The sequence below is a fragment of the Ambystoma mexicanum genome, chromosome 8 (genome assembly GCF_040938575.1).
Source record: "Ambystoma mexicanum isolate Mex_15411 chromosome 8, UKY_AmexF1_1, whole genome shotgun sequence".
In the NCBI taxonomy this organism is placed as follows: Eukaryota; Metazoa; Chordata; class Amphibia; order Caudata; family Ambystomatidae; genus Ambystoma; species Ambystoma mexicanum.
In genome coordinates this window covers 1,051,926,331-1,051,946,577 of record NC_090929.1, presented here as the reverse complement: position 1 = coordinate 1,051,946,577, position 20,247 = coordinate 1,051,926,331, and the positions used below count along the sequence as shown (strand labels likewise).

At 46.7% G+C, this 20,247-nt stretch overlaps 1 protein-coding gene across 10 annotated transcripts in view; it reads right to left on the bottom strand.

The window, feature by feature from the left end:
• Positions 1 to 20,247, bottom strand: part of ZMIZ1 (zinc finger MIZ-type containing 1) — a 706,997-nt gene that overhangs the window by 113,274 nt on the left and 573,476 nt on the right. Inside the window, exon 1 of one of the 10 annotated variants that reach the window (XM_069611022.1) lies at positions 19,992 to 20,129. The exons of 7 other annotated variants lie outside the window; for them this stretch is intronic. The gene's annotated coding sequence lies outside the window, so the exon portion shown is untranslated. Of the gene's footprint in view, positions 1 to 19,157; positions 19,433 to 19,991; positions 20,130 to 20,247 lie in introns of those variants that run through there. 2 more of the 10 variants (XM_069611020.1, XM_069611021.1) reach the window with 2 other exon arrangements.

Genomic DNA, 20,247 nt, shown 5'->3' with positions numbered 1-20,247 from the left:
TGAGGAGAAGACGGGTTGAGTGGGCCTGGGGGGAGGGGGGGTAGGAAAGCAGTAAGGAGGTGGGTGACCAAAGCTAGTTTGGAGAGGATGAGGCGGTGTCTCCATAGCGATATTGTGAAAGTTGTGAAATAATGTGTAACAAAAATATTGGGAGTGTGGTGAGAGGCATTGAGAAGCTTGGGGTCTTGAACCCATTGATGTTTTGTGGAGATCCCTGCTCAGGTTTATGTAGTTAAAAAAAAATCGTTTTTTCTTAGAAGGTATTTTGGTCAGGTAGGCCCCATTTAATCTTGCACAAGCAATTTTATTTTGGAGGAGTGTGGTTTGTTCTCCAAGTTTTCTCTGGGCAATGCTTGATGGCTTTAAAGGATTTGAGGGAGGGTGTGTACCAATTCAGGATGGGACCTGATCTCAGAGAGGTGTGTCTAATCGGCAGGAGGGGGAGGGGGGCGGGGGGGAAATCAGGGCACTGGTGAGCCATGGATTGAAAAAGTTGATGGAGGGATATCCTCCCTGCGGTGGGAGGTCCGACAGGGTATTTAGAAGGGAATTGGCCAGATCAGGGTTTATGACTATGTATTCCAGAGAGGTAATGTGGGATGAGTGTTAAGAGGTGGGGTTGTTGGGGGAGAGGGACGTGAGGGTAGGATACATGACAAAGAAGAATATAGTGTAGTGATCCGTCCATATTAGTAGATGAGGCAGGAGGATGGAGAGTAGGACCGATGTGCTGGAGAGAGCGTCGAGGGTGTGCCCCCCGTTGTGATTTGAGAGGGAGATCAGCTGTGTCAAAATGAGAGCTTCTACGTTGCCAGTTAAGAGAATGGGACATCGGGTTGGTGATTACGTCAAACTAGATTTGAAATCTCCCAATATCGTGAGAGACGGATGCCGGATTAGGGTGGCTGGCAGGGAGTCTCCAAAGGAGTTGGCTAAATTTCTGTTATAACCAGTCTCCTGAATATAAGTAGGAAGCTGTGGGTGAGGGAGGGAAGGAGGTGGATCTTTACTAGTAATGATTCGCATTCAGAGTTTCCGGGGGAGATTTTCAGTCGATATAACCGAGAGATGCTGTTTGTGGAGGATGGCTAATCCTCCTGCTCTGCTTGGCCTATTTTGTCCGATCAGGGGGTAGTCCTAGTGCAATGAGTCCGGTCGTCGGCAAACCAGGTTTCAGTGATGAATAGGATGTCGGGGATTTCTTTGGAAATAATGTCAAAAATGTTGTATTTGTTTTTTGAGACAGATCTGCCATTAATAAGTGCATGAAAGCTGGTGTGGTTTCTGGTGTAGGGTCGGACAGGGGGTGGCAGGGATGGATGACATGGGGGTGACGGAGAGTGGGACTGGGAGGGGGGACGGTTTGAGGGAGATCAGAGTGGTGATCGCTTGCTGTGCTGGAGGTAGGGAGACGGGGAAGTGGAGCGCGGTACGGTGTATCGGGGGGGTGGTATGTGGGCAGTTGGTAGGGGATGGGGGTTTTAACAGAAAGGTGAAGAAAGCCAGGACAGGGTTGAGAGTGGGAGGAAAGGGTTGGCAGGAGTAAAAAGGGGGTGTAGGTTGGCATCCTGGGTGGAGCCGAGGAGCGTCCTCTGGCGCATGGTCATGCGTTTAGGGGGTTGTTTGGGGGGAGAGATATAGGGGTGTTGAGCAAGGTGTGCTAGCCAGGGCAGCCTGTGCTGCACTTTGGGAGGAAAAGCATAAGATGGGAGAAATGGGAGTTGGTATACGTGGTAGAGGGGCAAGGGGGCTGGGCAGGTACAGGTGTGCGCCAGTAGGTGCTGATTTTCTGGACAGTAGTGCGCCAGCGTGCCCCCCTGTTCCTGGAGGTGGGTAAGACGCAGGGGAGTGGGTTTAGGAGGATGTGAGGGTGGGTGGAAGATACAGGATGGGAGAGGCCAGTTTGGTTTGTAAGAGAGGGGGCGTGGGTGAAGGCGGTGGACTGGTGCTGATGCTCCGGATAGTAGAGTGCCAGGTTGCCGCTCTGTTCCAGGAGGTGCAGGGGCAGTAGGATGTGAGGCGGGGGCGCAGGATGGAAACTCCGACTATTATGACTGGTCAGGGAGAAAGGAGAGCATTAGAGTGGGCAGTGGATTGAGGAGAGGGGGAGTCGGAGTAGGGGCGTGTCATTGGCTAGGTTTATGGAGCACCAACATCTGGCTCTGGTCTGGGCAGAGTGGGGCATGGGGAGGCACCTAGATGCAACACTGTGTGGAAACTAGCGTCTAGATTCAAACGTGCACCGTTTGGAAGTGCACCTAGATTCAAACCGTACAACATGTGAAAAACGTACCCAGCCTCCAAGCAGACACTGCTGTGGAAATGCACCCAGGTTCAAAACCTGCAATGTGAGGAAAATGCACCTAGATTCAAAACATACTGCGAGTGAAATGCACCTGGCTTCAAACCATACAATGAGTGGAATGCGTCTGGCTTCAAACCCTACAGTGAGAGAAATGCACCTAGATGAAAAACACTGAGCGAAAACCCACCTGGTTTTGGAACATGTACTGTGGGTAAAGTAGACCTGGGTTCAGAATATACAATGTGTTTAACATATGTTTAGATCCAAACCATACACTGTGTGCAAAATATTAGGGTGTATTAAAGTAAAAGTGGCGAGGTTTTCTGGAGCCCAGTAATGGCTGTGCTCCCAGTCTGTACCACCTTACTGGTTGTCGCTGTTGGGTACATCTTTGGGCTTCCAAGGGCTAACAGGGACAAACTGGGCACAAGAGCTGCCCAAAGAGGACCTGCCATCAGCTGTAGCCCTTTGCTGGATGCCCGGGGCAAGGCTGCCCAAGGGCTGTTGCTGAAGAAGGAGGCCGTGCACCGCCACCAAAAACGGGCAAGGAGGGTGGGTTAACAATCTTTAGAGGTGGGATGTAGAGGGAAAGCAGAGAAGTCAGCAGCTAGATGCTGACAAAGTGAATATGCACCGATGGATTATCAAGATTGGTGTGGATGCGGGAAAGAAATGTAAACACTCGCCCAAGTGTGGCTGCTGAAATGGGCAAACCTTGAAATTTGTATTACACCAGAAGCAGCAATTGCCCTTCCACATATGCCATTCTTGTAATGTGAGTTAGTCTTGTTTTGTATCACTGGCCAGGAATGCATGTGGATAGAATGTTGGTGTATGTATGATAGACCGCTCAGGAGAATGTTGAGTGAGTGTTGTGTGCGAGTGTTCCATGATTGTCAGTTGGGGGCCTGAGAAGAATGTGAGGATGGCCGGTGGGTCTGTCCCTTACCCCTCGTCAGATGTCTACCAGTCCACCTTTAATGTGAATATCTGCAAGTAACTGGAGTTATACATATGTAATTATGTATGATAAAGTATCCTGGCTCATCTTACATGGCTCCAGAGATGTTCTGTGTACTAATCACGAGTGCCACACCCCATCTTAACAGCCATGTCTCCCTATGTGTCCTCTAATGCAATAGTTTTGGCTTACAGGTGTCGCAAGCACCCAACCTCAAAAGGACTCTGAACGACCACACCAACAAATACTCTGGTCGTCCTAACGGGCCCCATTTCTCATCCTTGATTCATGGACTAATCCACAAATGCAGAGTATTCTTGCGCCAAGTACATGTCTCCTACTGTGAGGTTCCTTCAGCCTTACAAGTCACATAAAAACCATACCAGTTAAGTCCTCTAAGTCCCCTTCAACAACTCCTGGAATTTTAGGCAATGCCATTGTGGGTTTGCTGCTGGTTGATAAATCTAGACTGCCTGAAGGTGTCACACATTGTCATAACCCTGCTTTGCAACACTGCACAACAGCTCCGAGTAGGCTGCACAAAAGTCGTAGCCCATCCCAAAAAGTATTTGCCTCCTTATTCTATCAAAGTCCCTGTCATTTCATTTGCTATCGGCCCCTGTAACATCAGGTGCCATACTGTAGGGCGCGCTTCCTGTTCTCTCCATGGCCTGTTGCTACCACAGCTCATGAACTGCCTGGCCATTGTCGGATATCGCTTCCTATTAGCAGATACCACAACAGCAAGGGCGAGAGGGGAGGCTTAAGAACCAACAATGAAGTTTGGGTAGGTTTTCATTCCAGACCAAAGGACATCTTTTGCTGCGTAACATTACATTTGAGTTTTAATGCAGATTCAATAATTCAGCTAACATTTTCCTTTGTAAAAACGAATATGACCACACGTTTGAGCCAATATGCTATTGTGTGACAACGGCAGATACATTTCGTTAGAAACCTACCCAGCGATACCAGGCAAAAGGGAACCACCTGCCCCCATCAGTCTGTCAATTACTTTGCCTGCTCTTGGCCCATTGTCCCAACATGGTCTCAACCTTTCCTTGTTTTATCAGTGCTACTATCAGATTGAGTCCGTCTATGGTCGTTTTTATTTCTACATTAATGTACTGCTATTGTCTATACAATTCCTGCTGATTTGATTGTTCAGAGTCTTCACAGCATCGTCAAAGAAACTGACGTTCCTATCAAAAAATAGTATATGATTTTTACCCCTTGCCCCACCCCTTTCAGTGTCAAACCAAGCTGTGGAGTTTCTAGGAGTAGCGATTGTAAACTCAATTTTGTATTTTCCCATTGTGGCAATGAATCCCTCCATCACATCATCTTCTCACTCTCCTGGTATGCATTTTATATTTCTAGAGCTTCTCTTCAGAAGCCTTCGTGTTTAAACCAGTGCTCGACTGCCTCCAACCTCTTTTTCTTGCACAACTGTACACCATTCCACAGACAAGGCCTTACAAGTCATGGGTACACATCACGTTTCCACTCGTTATACTCCAAAATGTCCACTATTCACCCTGCAGATCCATTTCCAGTTAGGGGGTTGATCCACACCTTCTCAGAGTGCTTAAGACTCCACACACAATAACACAACCAAGCAACTTCATCAAGCCTCAAAAACAGCGTTTCTAGACTTCAGCTAGAAAAGCTCTCAGTGCATCTTGTCAGAGGCATCACTGCCAATTCAGCTCTGAAGACACGAGCAACAACACTTTCAAGAGCAGAAAACAGTATCAAACTCCAAGCTGTTGCATGGACCTAAGAATTACTAAACCGCACAAAAATAACCAAGCACATTTAAGGAAAATACTACATTTTTGTTCTGGCTGGGGTTGTCCCAACCTTGCCATCTGGCAAGAGCTAAAAAAAAAACCCAGAGGGGTCTGGGATTGGGTCTGCTTACCACCCTCTTCTCTATGGCTGCACTCCTAGTATTGGAGCAAGACGTTTGCGAAGTAAATCGTGCCTGAAGGTAAAGGGCATATTACCAAGATCACACATTTCTATGATCACGAATGAAAATCCATCTATAGGTTTCTTAAGACTGTCTGTGAGGGGGAAGATAATCCTAGGCTATTTGTATTTTGCTCCAGGTAACGGTACACCTTTCCTCCCAATGTTAAAAATGAAAAGATTAAGGATCGTCAAGGAGCGAAAAAGAACACCCAGGATTGTTCAAACCCCAACATGCTGAACTGGGCTCCCCTGGAGGAAAGTGGCATCCACCTTCACCAGCTGGTCTCTGCAGTGCCGCATATTTACCAGGTCACACTTGTTTGGGAAATCCATACAGGCAATGCTGCTGTGCACTCAAAGCATCCTTCACTCTCCCCCCGGGGGTTGCAAACACATCTAGACAAACCCTGCGCTGAAGGGCCAGCCTGGCTGGCTGCACTGGATATCGACAAGTACGAAAATCCATACCGCTCTGTATGGCTGCCGCCAACAAAGCTAAACTCTGCATCCATTATTGTGCACTTTTCTGTTTGATTAAAGGATGGCGAAACGTCTGCATAACTCCTTTAGATGACTGCAGGCAGAATGGCACTTATGCACAAAGGGATTAAGAATGTATATTTGCACATGTACCAACTTCTTACAGTCTTCTGTAAAAAAAAAAATGCTCACAAAAAATGATCTTGCAGAGAAGATACCTTGGGCTAACTCCACATTTGTGCGCCAGCTTTTTCAAGACCACACGGTTTTCTTCTTCAGCAACATCCATTTAGCCTTGAAAGCTAGCAGACAAAAGCCAAATGTAATCGCTGTACTATAGTCCTCCTTTCTTCATATGCTTAGGAGTTAAAGCTCGCAGGGACAGGACCTGAGCCATATTTCAACAAAAAATGGTAACTCAAAAATCATTGCACAACACCCGGCCTCGAAGCCAGCTTTTTTCCATCCGCCTAAGCCACACCTGACCAATGATAACATTTAAGGTGGAAGGAGGGCGGGTGCATGCAGAAAGAGTCCAAGGATTAGGAGTACAGGATCACTACAGTAACTAACGTACTCCTACATCTGCGCCTCCTCCGCCGTCCTCGATACTCTTGCGAGACTATCAAGAAAGGAAGCCTAGAGGAGGGTGGATCCAATCAGATCAAACCAAAGAGGTTCTGCTGTCCTGCTTAGTCAAGTCGAGCATCGGCCCAAGAACTCTTGTTGGACAGTAATGCTCACAAAAAAAACAAATCAAGGAAAAGGGACCAAGCCTGCTTTGGATCTCACCTCCTGTTCCTTTTCATGTGATCAAATTCTTGCACCTGTAGCTCTGAAATGCAAGCGACAATCCATCTGGCTACAGTAGTCTTTGCAGCAGATAGGACCTGATAAAGAACAAATGTTTGTCACATGACTGGAACAAAGGAGTACTGTCCAGGTTAAAATCGAACTGCTCTGCACACCTCTTAGTTATATAGAACGCTCTCTGCCTCCAAAATGGGACCATTTGCTCCTGTACTGTTCCCTGGCGGAGGACCTACGAGCCGCCATGAACACCTTCAAATTCTTCTCAAACAATCCTAAATGACAGAAGATTAGGTGTCCTGACACCGACGGCAAGCAGCGATAGAAGGGAGGAGTGGCTGTTTGCCTCTGTTTTTTGCATTACCTTTGTGCTATTAAAATTCATCTTGAGAGATACGTTTGACCTTCGGTGACTACTACCCCTATTTTTGGACAATAAATACAGAAACAGACTTTAAATCATTATTGCTGCTCCAAGAAGAGAGCAGAGTGAGAGCGTCTGGATAACTGTTTCCACCCAGATTTTCATGTTCCTTAGGAGGGGCCAAACCACCACTCTGTGGAACAAGGGAAGAATTGCCAAACTTCCCTTTATCAAATTTTCCAATTATCAGAATCTAGCTGGCCACCAATGCACTGCTAGAACACCCTACAAGGCCTCATGGGCACAAACTTCTGAATTGCCCTGTGGATAAGAGCTAAGGGAGGGCATTAAAGAATATCCCCGCCTAAAGAAATTGCCAGCCCACCAGTGAACCCAGGCTCTATTCCAGGCATGAGGCAAACTACTGACACTTGGCATGCTGGGGAAGATACAAGCGGGTTCACCAAAGGAATCCCCCCACTCCCATGTCAATTACAAAAAAAAGTTTTGCACTACGAGGACCTTAGTTTTAGCTCCCACTTGTGACTAAGACTAATGTGCGCAGGGAGTATACCCCCGATTCTATTTCCCAGGAGACTGAGGGACTGAAAATGAACCTTATGGGCAAAGGCCCCTTTCCCACAGCGAGCATGGTGAACCGAGGAGCTCCAGTTAGCGCCCTCTCCTGCCCGGTCACATAAAACGTGGCCTTGGTATTGGTTAAAACAAAACCTGAACTGTGCAGTCTTGATGGTGTAAACCTACACCAGCCTTATGCTCCAGTGAAAGACATTTGAAGGTCATGCTCTCTGAAGCCGTCAGTTGACTGAAAAGCCCTGATGGAACAGAACATCTGGAAGAAGTTGTAGTAAGCTGAACCAGCAAGTCATGCAAATATGGGTAAATGTGGCCACTCCCCTCAATTTGTTGTGGGCTGCCACAGCTAACAGTTTTTGTGAATACCCGGGGAGCCATGTTCAGACCAAAGCCTGCCGTCTAAAGAAAATGAGAAAGCAGAGATGAGGATCCCCAGATCAGCATGTTATGCCAAGTGTCCTTCAGATCCACTGCACAGAGCCAGTCCTCTTAAAGAGGAAGGCTGGATCTGAGCCAGCATGATCTTCTTGTACAGCTCTAGAGGGCGAAAAGGTTGAACAAAGAAAGGTAGAGGAGGGTTCGCAAGACTGCCTGGTTATTCTTGTGCACCGAAAAAAGCCTAGACAAATTCCATCACTCCCATCCGAGTTGGAGGAACCTCCTCCACTGTACTGAGGTCCAGCGGTTTTTGAACTTCCAGAGTCAGGGCAAGGATCCAGAGCTTCTAAAGAGGAGAATTAGAGTAAGAAGAGGAAGGAGACGAAAGCCCCACCAGGCAACCGAAAGAGCCACTACCTTCCTTAGAGCAAAATCTCCACTCACTCGGGTAAATAGAATCAGAGAGCACAGCCTATCATTGTTTCGGTTTGGGCTCCATAGAAGAGGAAGGAGGCACTTGGCAAAATCCCTCAGTAGCTGCCCTTTGCTGCTTCTTTCATTTCTGGGAGAAAGCGCAATCAGCCTGCCTGGCACAACACTCCTGGGAACCTTTAAAGGCACTGAAGGATCAAGACCACAACCCTGAGGTCTTCTGGGTGGACTGAAAGGTATTCTGCTGGGGCCTAGAGACAGTCCCACCAGGGACTTTGCAGTCTGGATGCTCAACTTTTTCTCTAATGATTCCTCATCAGTGGTTCCTTAAAGGTGTATCGAATTATACTTCCACACACAAATGCGATAACAATCATAGTCCAACCTATCATAAAAAACTTAAATTTTAATTAATTTATAAGACGTCATTTTTTAGATATGTGTATTTCTCCCTTATGAAAATTCACATCTAGGTTACACCTAGGAACTACTTTACACATGTTACCACAAGAGTTTGTTTTCTTTCTTCTAGGAATTCCTCCCACCCACATCTCAGACTCAATTCACTAATTCCTAAACAATGCAACTCGTCACATCAATACTCAGTCAATCGAGCAAAGTTCAAAATACAAGTTATATGAACTGCAACATCGCAACAAAAAAAGGACATTATACACACTTATTAGCACATCCCAACAAAAAAAGGACATTATACACACTTATTAGCATCTCATTTTATATTTCAGGGTGGAAATTAGGAGGTTTCTTTACCAAGAGATCCTCCCATCAGCATTTTTCAAGCACAAGATATGTGTAGCAAAGTACAGGAGTTTGCACCTTGCATGAGAGGACAGTATCTGTACATATGAAGCTGGATGGCGGAACGTGGGATTAGAATGCTACATCCGCCATACAAAGTCAGACCCATTTGCTGTGTCAATGCTTTATTTCCATTTGTGCCTCATATTGCTAAAGTCGTGCAGAACTTTGCCTTTTTGAATTTCCGATAGGAGAAAAAAAACTGCTGGGAGTAGTTGGGCAAACACGCCTCATGGGATTGAAGACCTGGATCCTCGAGGCTTTCAGGGGGACCTGGGACCAGGGCCTTTGTACATTCTTATTACGTCTTCTTCAGAGACAGAAACGGGAAGAACAATACTCTCGTTTTCTCTCGTTCCCAGCCTCTTATGCGCTTTACAAAGAGACGAGCGCCTCGAAGAAAGTAATGTTTCCCACAGGAGTTTGGGAAATTCCCACCCATACCCTCTACACGCCCGCACATGCGGACTGGTCTGTCAGATTTCACACAAAAGACAGAGCCATGGCAGAGTGCGTACCAGTGACTGCTCTGGCAATCAACGAATGTGCTTTATATTCCAGACGAAGCCAATCTGTGCGAATTCCAAAGGAAAAGTGGCATGCCACGAGCAACTTTAAGGACATCAACATTATATATTTCAAGTAACGAGAAGTGGATGGAAAGGCAGCAAGAGCTACTTCTCCGAAAATAATTCTTCAGGGAAATAACAATCATATCAAAGATTTGTATTCCGTGTGTTTAATTACACCAAAGTTAACTGGTTTCCAGATATTTCTACTGTCGAAAATATGTTTTTTAATCTGGCATTTATTAGATATTTACATCAATTTAATGCACAATTGTCAACTTTCCTTATCAAATAATTATAGTTTTCATAAATTATTGGTGAGGTTAGTAGTATCAACATAACCCTGGAGTAGAACATCAAATGAGTGCAACATCTAGTTAATTGATACACAATTCTCCAATTCTAACCTTATTGTCTGGGCCTCAGAAAAAAGGACATATGCCGTTTGAACGAATCAGGGCGCAAAATATCTTTGACCTCTTTTCTTAGACACAATAGGAGTGGGCATCTCTCCGAATGACAGTGCTACTAACCAAACACACACAACTTCTAGAAACCTCACTGCTCCTTACACACCTCTCACCCTCAAACACAACCACACCTCTTAAACCGCAGCAACCCGCACGCACTTCACTACAAAGCAACAACAAACACACCACACAGAGCTTCACACAACAGAACACGACGGACTCAGACCGGATACTACACCAAAAAAGCTCAGCGAACGGTGTTAACCGAACTGAAGCTGCCAACAGCACATCACAGCTCCCTTGCTCCTCTCCAAACTTCATCCCACTAACACGCCCCTAAACCACCCACCTTCACTTTCAGATCCGCCACAGCGCCAGGGGACCACTCCAGTGGGGATGGTGCGCGGTATATCCTCATTCTCTCCTCCTCTCCTGTAGCTACTTCTCTTGCAACTAAGTAATGATTTCAATGTATGCACAGCTAGCCATTTTTCATAGCTGCAATCTTCTCCTGCAACTAAGTAATGACTTCAATGTATGTACAACAAATCATATCTGTAACAAGCGCCACGATGCCCTCTGGGCTGCATGTGCGCTAAACAAATGTGAATAAATAAATAAATATCCTTTAACATTAACAATACTTGAATCTTCCTAAAAACTACAAGCACAATAATAGGATGCCGAACTGGGCCCAACACTCAAAATTGGCAGCACACATCCCTTTTTCACAGGCCCAGACAATAAGGGTAGAATCAGGGAATTGAGCATCAATTTTTAACACCAATGTATTTATTGCATTTATTGACAGCACTAAAACCCGTAAGTCTCCCAGCGGTGACATGTTCGGCATAGGTTATATGATCCTGAGCATTGAAAACGCCCTTCTTGAGGCAAACGCTTGGCCAGTCGGCTTCACTAGACGTTGCACTAATCTGATGTTATAGTTAAGGGTTATGTTGACACTTTGATTTGATAGTGATTTCAGTGAAGAATTATTTTCAAAGAGGTCGCTCTTGCTGCCATGCCACACACTTCTCTTTACATTCCTTTTCGCCAGCATTAGGTTGTTTGCTGAGGCAAAAGCAGCATAGCAGGTTAACTCCGACCTAAATTGTAGCTTTTGACATTAACGTTAGAAGGCGCAGTTCCTTAGAACCCACAACCTAACTGCACTATTTTAGTTTATATTTTTCGAGTCATTCATGGGCAGAAACAGAGTCGGGGCAGGCCACACAACTCCAGGAGTAGCTAGACCAACAAAACTGGGTGTATTTTAAGGCTAATAATATTTTAAGGCTAAAGCAAACGTTAGTAACTAAGCCACCAATCTATAAATGAGTACAGCTAGTGCTTCAGGGTGTTCATCAAAGGCCCCTATCACATAGGCTACTGGTTTTGCAGTGCAGCAGAAGCCCCCGCACTGCTGGGGGAATGGCTTTGGGTCAAGGCCCATCTATTTTTATTAGTGCATTTTTCCTCTTGAGTCGCATGCAGGAAAAAAGCAAGTTGATGGTACAACTTCAAATATGCAACCAGTCAGGGGTGTCCATCTCTCTAGTTTCTTCTTGGATAACTGTGCAGTCCATGTATAGTGCACACAGGTGCATCCCTGCCCATGCTCAAGCTCCTTGCAATGGCATGGTTTGGCACGGCCATCCACTACCATAATACTATTCGCAACACAACAGACATGTTTGAAACATGACAATTGTTCGAAAGAGCATATAAAAAAAATACGTATTAGAAGCATTAAGGTATTTGTGACAAATTGCCATCTGCGAGGATGTAAACACCTTGGCTTTATTTGGTTTAACATAAATGATATAGGTAATTCTGTTTGAAAAGAAGATCTCCTAGTGATACCGCCCTTTCATACATTTTTCATGCCAGAAATATACTGCAGACGTGTCCTACTCTGGAGAGTCTACAGGTGCCCTCAGTCTCAGCCCTGCAGTGGCACAGGGCAGGTTCAAATGCGATATGCACATTCTTGACTGCTCCCTCACACAGAGGTGGCTTTAGTCTTCAGCACCTGTTTCCAAGTGTAATAATTGTATGCCTTAGTCATTCTGGTGGGACATACATCTTTAAATCTAACACATTCATGATGGAATGACCGAAGAATGAGGACTAAGAGCAGGCAATTTGTACAGCCACAGCAATCTGATATCACTAGTATCGGCTCGGAGAGCAGAGCCAAGCTATGACAGGACTGGCGTTTACTGGCATTTAGTCGAACGGCCTCCAGTTCTGCTATATGGAACAATCACCAGGATGCTACCACCTTAATCCCCATGCAGGAAGGGCAACACTCTTCCTATGGCACATGTACCTCACACCTTCCTTCTGGGGCACAGGAACCTCCCTCAGTGGTCTCCAGCGAATGAGGGCTTCAAATGCAGTACTGACAAAGCAGCTCTCACACCAATGCGGACCACTGAAGTACCTTTTGAGTCAGCAGGCATGAGAAAGGGTAGGAAGGGTAGCCAGAGGGGAGAGGTGGGATGACAGAAGGATCCCACGATTTTGGCTTCTGTCAGGGCTCTCTAATTCTGCCCACCTCCCCCAATTTCCTGTAGGTAAGGCACTATGTGTGTGATATCAGAAGGCAAAGGGCACTTGCTGGAACAACCTGGTTTTCTCCTTACAGCAGGCTTCCTGTGCCCTAGTAGGAAGGTGTTGGCCTTCCCCTAGGTGATCAAAGAGGCAATATCCTGGCCCTTGTTTCACACGGCAGTTCTGGAGACGGTCAGCTCTGTGAGCAGGGTCCAGCTCTGACAAAACGGGCACTAGTGTGGTATTAAATTGTTCTGCTGTGTAATTGTGTGCTTCTAGTTGTCACCATGCTACAACCAGCCATGGCTAATATGTAAAGATGTGTCTGCCACCAGACTATGTCAAATAATTATTAAGTTTTGTATCAGAAGTGCAGAAGATTAAAAAGCCACCTCTGCACGGAGGAAATTTGTATTCCTGCAGCTGCCAGAATGCTTGTGTGATAATTGACTCTGCCATGAGCCACTGCAGGGCTGGCTGGGGCACCTGCAGGCTAAGTCAGCAAAGGCACATGTTTGTAATAGAACATTGGCACTAAACATTTATCAAAGGGGGTCTTATTAGCAGACCTCCCTTTCAGAAATATAATTAGTGACATAATTTATGTGTAATAATTACCAGGTTACTCACCGTAGTGACCACCTTACTCCTAGTCCATAGTCCCCTTTCCTCCATACTTATGGGACATCTCTCCGTCCTGTGGGACGGGACCGGAGCACTTTGCAAAAAGCATCCAATTTTTTTTCAAAAATGTGTCCCTCCTCTCTTTCCTGCGCGGGGCCCGACACGCGGCCGTGACCCCACCCACCTTGGCTCCGCCCGGCGCATCGCCCATCAGTCTTTTTCTATCGCAGGGTCAAAGACCCATTAGCATTAACAGAGGAACCTTATTAGAGGGGACGGCGGGAGGGCCTATGGAGGAAAGGGGACTATGGACTAGGAGTAAGGTGGTCACTACGGTGAGTAACCTGGTAATACTCCTACGTCCCGTCCCCTTTCTTCCATACTTATGGGAGATTCCCAAGCACTCCTTACAGGAACTATTGGTGGATGGAAATACCCCTTACTGAAACAGGTTCTTCAGCACAGCCTGGCCGAACTGAGCGTCAGCTCTAGAGCTCATATCGAGGCAGCAATGCTTACAGAAAGCAGATGGGGAGGCCCAAGTAGCCGCTTTAGCGATGGACTCCCAGGGAACATACTTCTGAAAAGCAACCGCGGCTGCCTTGCCTCGCACCTGGTGTGCATGGATACCTTTAGGAGGTTTCAGCTTTTGGACGGTGAAAGATTCTGCGATACAGGCGGTAATCCATCTGGAAATAGATGCCTTAGACGCCGGCCTGCCCTGAGGCTTACCGAAGGTCACAAACAGTTGGGAAGAGCTCCGAAGCTCGGAAGTCCTGTCCAGGTAGAACTTAAGAGCTCTTTGGACTCCAGGCAGTGTAGAACCCTTTCCGCCTCCGAGGCAGGGTTCGGAAAAAAGACCGGAAGGGAAATCGACTGATTCAGATGGAATTCGGTCACTACCTTTGGTAGGAAAGCTGGGTTCGTCCGAAGGACTACCTTGTCCTTGTGAAAGACCAAGAAAGGATGCTCCACCAACAATGCCTGGAGCTCACTCTCCTCGCTGACGTAACGGCTACCAGAAAGCACACTTTCCAGGACACGTACTTGAGGTCAACCGTAGCCATTGGCTCAAAGGGTTTGTGGCACAGCGCCGTCAGGACTACATTTAGGTCGCAAGGCGGGTGCGGACTACGAACCGGAGGGTAGATGCGTGTCAAGCCAGCAAAATGTCTCTTCACCACCAGGTTAGTTAAAGAATAAGAACACCGGTCTGTAGAGAGGTAAGCGGAAATCGCCGAGAGATAAGTCCTTCATAATAGAACATGAACCCCTGACTCTCCTAGGGAGGATACGAAGGATAGCACCGTGTCAATCGTTGCCACCCTCGGGTCCAATTCTTTCTCCAAACACCAATGACAGAACCTGAGCCATTTACTCTTGTATTGGGATCTGGTCGAGGGTTTCCTGGCTGCCTGAATAATGCGCATGTTATCCGCAGACAAACCCAAATGCTCTAGAGACGTGAACTCAGGCACCATGCTGGTCCGACCCAGATCGTGCGGAGAAAAGGACTGATGGGCGATGCGTGGGGCAGAGCCAAGGTGGGCGGGGTTACGGCCGTGTGCCGGGCCCCACGCAGGAAAGAGAGGAGGGACACAATTTTTGAAAAAATGTGTGGATGCTTTTTACAAAGTGCTCCGGTCCCGTCCCACAGGACGGAGAGATGTCCCATAAGTATGGAGGAAAGGGGACGGGACGTAGGAGTATCATTTTTTTAAAATGCCAGGACTTTCACTCCTTCCCATATGGAAATCTTCTCAAACACTATTGCGGAGACTGCTCAGAGCACACGTTTCAAAACACCACTTGCCATGGAACCAAAGAACTGGTAGCACAATGATAGGACAGCCACGTCACCAAGGGATGCTACATTTTGCATCAACTAGAGACATTTTTGCCACAAAGACTGCAAGACTTTATTATGTCTCCACTGTGTTCTTGGGTAGATGTGTTAGTTAAAGGATATTTGTACCGCGCTCTACCACCACCACAGTGGTCGTCTGGTGCTCCTGAAAAAGGGAAGGAGTGGGTGGGGGGCGAGTTAGTGGGAATAAGCTGGAAAAGTGCAAGAGAGCAGTGATGTGCTGCTGGCAGCCTCAGCCTGTTGGGTCCCTTGACTGGGCTTGTGGTGTTTTACGGTTGGTAGTCGTTGTGTGCTGTTGTGCGAGTCTATGTGTGGTTTCTTTTGTTGTTGCAATGTAGTGAAGTTTGTGCAGATTGCTGTGTTTTAGGCTTGTATATGATGCTGTGCCTGAAGTACCGGCGTATAGAAGGCTTCATTTAGTACAATAGTGCTAGATGGATTTGTATATTGAAGAGGCGCACTATTCAAACCCAAAGTAACAGACTAGAGTGAAATCTATTTGCATAGCAATGGATTGCTCATTGTCCGTGTTAAGAACGCATGCTTTGCTCAGAAAATCTAGAATTCACTAGTTTCACAATACAAAATGGGGAGGCTTTTTCATGTTTACTTTGCCCGTAATGCAAGTTCCGATTAAACGTTAGTTCTGGCTGTGCCAAATGAAGCTAGTCTCCCCACATAACATAATGTTTGCTTTGCCCAAAGTACCAGTGAAAATGCACCCCACTTAAGACCATTCATCATGTTAGCTTTGCTCACTGCTATAGGTAAGCACGTCCATACTGCCTGCACCAAAGATAGCAATTAAAAACGCCACTTTTTGCTTTGTTCAGAATGGCAGTAAAATGATATGCCACTGTAAAAACAAATGTCCAGCCATTTTCTGGGATCTATAGATCCTCCCAGAGGTCTTCCTGCAGCAGATCTCCTCCCCAGACAGCGGCCTGCGTGCAGTCATACACATTCACACTGCACCCATTCTCCAATTTACACAAGCACTCATACACTAGAACATTCACCTTGACCTCTCATTTACGAACACATCCATATGCTAACACACACACACACTTCAGTCTCACTCAAACACGCACTTACACAGACTCACACACGTGTACAACACAAAGATGTGTTTCTTACCTGCAGGACAAATCTTGGGAAGTATTCAGCATGCCCAGCCGAGGAACTGTATTCCCACAAAGCAGCCCATTGAGCCGCAGTTGAGTGCGTGCTCAGCGTTTTCATTAAGGTGGCAATTATAATAACAGAATGATTATGACTCCCCCCATAATGGGTGTCGGGTCAGTCGTCACTGCATGCGTCACTAAGGGGAGATTCTCTTACAATGGCTGTTGTTTAAAAGGGAGAGATTTGGAGGGACAAGCCATCCGTCGTGAATAAAGTCCCGTTGACTGGACCCTTCCAGCATGGGACGACTTGGTGCTACTTCTCGTCTGCCAATGCCTCTTTTTAGCAGTTCCCTCTGAAAGATTTTGAAGTGCAATTGCTTCTCTACCTAAGTTTCGAAGGTGAGAGAAAAATGTTAATTCCCATTCACAATTGGGGTATTTTTCAGGCGAGTAAAATATGTATTTTTAACCCAAACAGCTATCTAGTTATCACCCATACTGTTTCTACCTTGTAATTAAAGGCAAATTAAATATAATTTCAGAAAAGGTCGTAAAAATGAGCTCTTTTCTGTGGCCCTGCTCTTTTGGTAGCACTTGTCTGGACATGTGTGGAGGTTTGTGGCTGGGAGCAGGAACATCTGCATCTGCTTCCTATTTTGTTTTGTGTGGGCCTGCTTATGGGAGTAAGCGGCTTTGCCTCTGCATGGACTGCCTCGCGGCACCCCAGCCAGCCTTCCCGGTGATGGAGGAGTAACAGTGTATGCCATTTAACCATAACAGTTCAGTTTTACAGCTTTTTGGTAGGTGTATTGTGGAGTGCAGCCTTATGGATAGCCCATGTGCTGCCCTCCTTTGTTTTGTCCATTGATGGAGCAAATATCTAAGGTGCCGCAATACCTGCAAAGGACCTCAGTTTCAATGCCCGACTCTCGCACGGTCTGTCTCCATATGGATCCTTACCTGAACTCCGAACACTTCATCTTAGTTCAAAACCAAGTTGGGTAACGATGCAAGTCCGGCTGGGCTACCAACTAGTAAAGATATTTATCATTGGCTTGTGTTCAAAAGAAGAATGTCTTAATCACTGTTCCTTGAAGAGGAAAGTGCTGTTGTAATTGGTCTAAGCAGATTGTTGGTATTATTTTCAGGGTGGTTACAGATTTTAAGTATAATGTGTTCTTTTTCTTTGAGATAGATCTACATCAAAACACAGACACAGTTTGGTTGAGCCTAATGCTAACAAGAACAACACGGGCGACCACAAACTACTCACTTGGTGGTAGGAGGTGGGTGGACTAGGCAGGGCCTTCCGAAATCTGTAACCCTATTCTATTTTTCAATGTGGTGCTGAGACAATAATTGTACCTGATAATTAACAGTGGCCTGGATATCTCTCAAAGGGATCCTATCAACCATAACGTTTTCATACATTTTGATTAAATACCACGTGACCAAGTAACAAATTAACAGCTTGTACCATTGCATTAGACGTGTGTAATGCTACAGTTAATGTCATTATTGACCAATTTTATAACACTACAAAATAGTTGGTGGGACCATCACCGAAAGATGCACATTTTTTCCAACATCGAAAGGTGGTCCTGCTGTAAATCAAACTAGTAGCATGCATATTACTCACAGATCAGAGGGGGCCTGAATAATGTAGCAAGTCACGTGTATTGCCAATGTGTGGGACCTTTCAAAGTTGCTTATTCAAATAGGCGTGTCTCAGGCATTAGATGCCCCAAGATATCACAATAAATGATAGGAACACACAACCATTGAAGGCACATTAGACCTTCCAGACATGCAAACTGATTTCGTCTATGCATTCCGCAGCACCACGGGCCTTACTTGTTAAGTGCCCCTTCTGTCTTTGCTCTCATATTGTGATTGCCTTTCTGTGTCACTACCAGGGCATTTTGAAGTTGGGTTCTCGTTTTTATCTCACCAGTACTGCTACTCGAGGATGTTGCATTCATGAAACTTTGTTAAGCAGTATCCATTATGTTACACACGAGTCGCCACTCCGCATAACTTGAGAATCCCTGTTCTCACTGGTAAGATTTAATGGGAGCGTCAACTGGCTATTTTTAAACTAGAAAAAATATGTTTAACACCTTTTTTCCAACTATTAATTCACATACATTAAAAAAATGGCTTTTTTTACCTTAACGTTTTCTTTGGCTAACGCAGAAGTGATACGAGTTTTCCTTAATGCACTGCTCAGTGTTGGTCCACGAAGCCAAAAATCAGTGGAGATGTGAACGTGGAAGCCGTGGGCACTGGCCCCTCTGTGTCCGGTGCCTATTTTTTGTTGGGGGTGATTTTACTCCCTGTTTTTTGTTGCCCATTTTGGGATATACATGTGGGAGGTACGCTGCTTATCTACGCTGCTGTTCTAGGGTCGTACCACTGCAGGGAAATCTACACATTTTCCACTGCATTGTAACTCTTCGGCTGCTTCTATTTCACTGCGTTATTCCCGCCTTGCCCAGCCATTCATTAGGGAACACTATTCACTGCAGTGTGTTGGCATTATACACATCTCCATTGATCCCACTTCACATCCTGCCTCGCCACCTTTTTTTTTTTTACCTTCTGCCGTTTGACAGCAGGCAGGACGTCGTTTTACCCACAACGCTGCGCGCCTGTTCCTCGTGCACGCACATAAACATACACAGTGACACAGGCGTGCACGCGCCCGAGAACGAAAGTGAGCAACCCTCGCCCCCCCCCCCCTCCATTCAACCACCGTTCGCAGCGCGCCCCCGCCCTACCAATTGAGATGAATTAAAAATATGAGCACCCAACTTACCCACCAGTTATATGTCATGGAGTCTGGTCGAGCCGCTCGCAGCCGTTGTCCGCCAGCACTCTCTTGGTGCAATGGAGGCCACATACGTGCCTAGGAGGCAGGGAGCAACTAAGCGCAGAACAAAGACGGCCGGGCCAGCCTTAATCCTAGCGCTGGGCTGGGGCCGGCGGCGGTTCTCTGGCGCGCGCACTCTGTCGAACGGGGCCGCGCACTCTCCCGCACACGCAAATACACGCATGAATTATTCAGTGGCCGTCTCCTGGCTCCTCAGCACTGTCCAATCACCACCACCGCCGGCTAATAGGCTCGCCGGCTCGTGCCAACAGGATTCTTTCTGCGCTCGCGGCCCCTGCGGAGACAATGGAGGCAGACCGGGGTCTGGCCCAGCAACTTACACGCGCCGGCGCGGACCCGGGTGATGTGATACAGGGGAGGAGAAGACTCGGCAGAAAGTGCTTCATTCTTGCCTGGAGAAGAGAACGCAATTCCCTGAAAGCTTGTGTGGAACACCTTAATAGGCTACAGACCTGCCATTTCATAACTACTGTTACAATCACCCACATGTACAGGGGCAAGGGTTTGGTGTCGTTAAATACATACAAGAGCCGTATTATTAACGAATTAGAAGAAACGGGCATTTAAAACATCTTGGCCAACCCCCAGCTTAATCGCATGCATCGTACTACTCTTACTTGCAATCGGAGGGAGGGATGCAGTGGGCTAGCACCTCAGCCCCTGGTTAGATGGGAAGAGGAATGTAACGTGAAAATGAATGGGGACTAGGGCAGAGTGCTGTGTAGGTTCAAGAAAATATAAAGAGCAAGACATCCTCACCTCAGCTGTGCCAGGTCATTGGTTTTCTCTCTGCTCCTCACTGTACTGATCCATGCCTGGGTGTCCCCTGTGCACACAGCAGCACCCCTCCCCCTTCACACATCTGAGCAGACACAGCTACTTAGCCAGAAGGGAGGGAGAGAGCGCGAGAGACCCAAGAGAAGGGGGTGGAATGGGGAAAGGAGGGTGGGGGAGAAGCAGGCAGCTCACATTTCAAACTCACATTGAGGAGGTGGTGCTTGGTGCGCCAGACAAA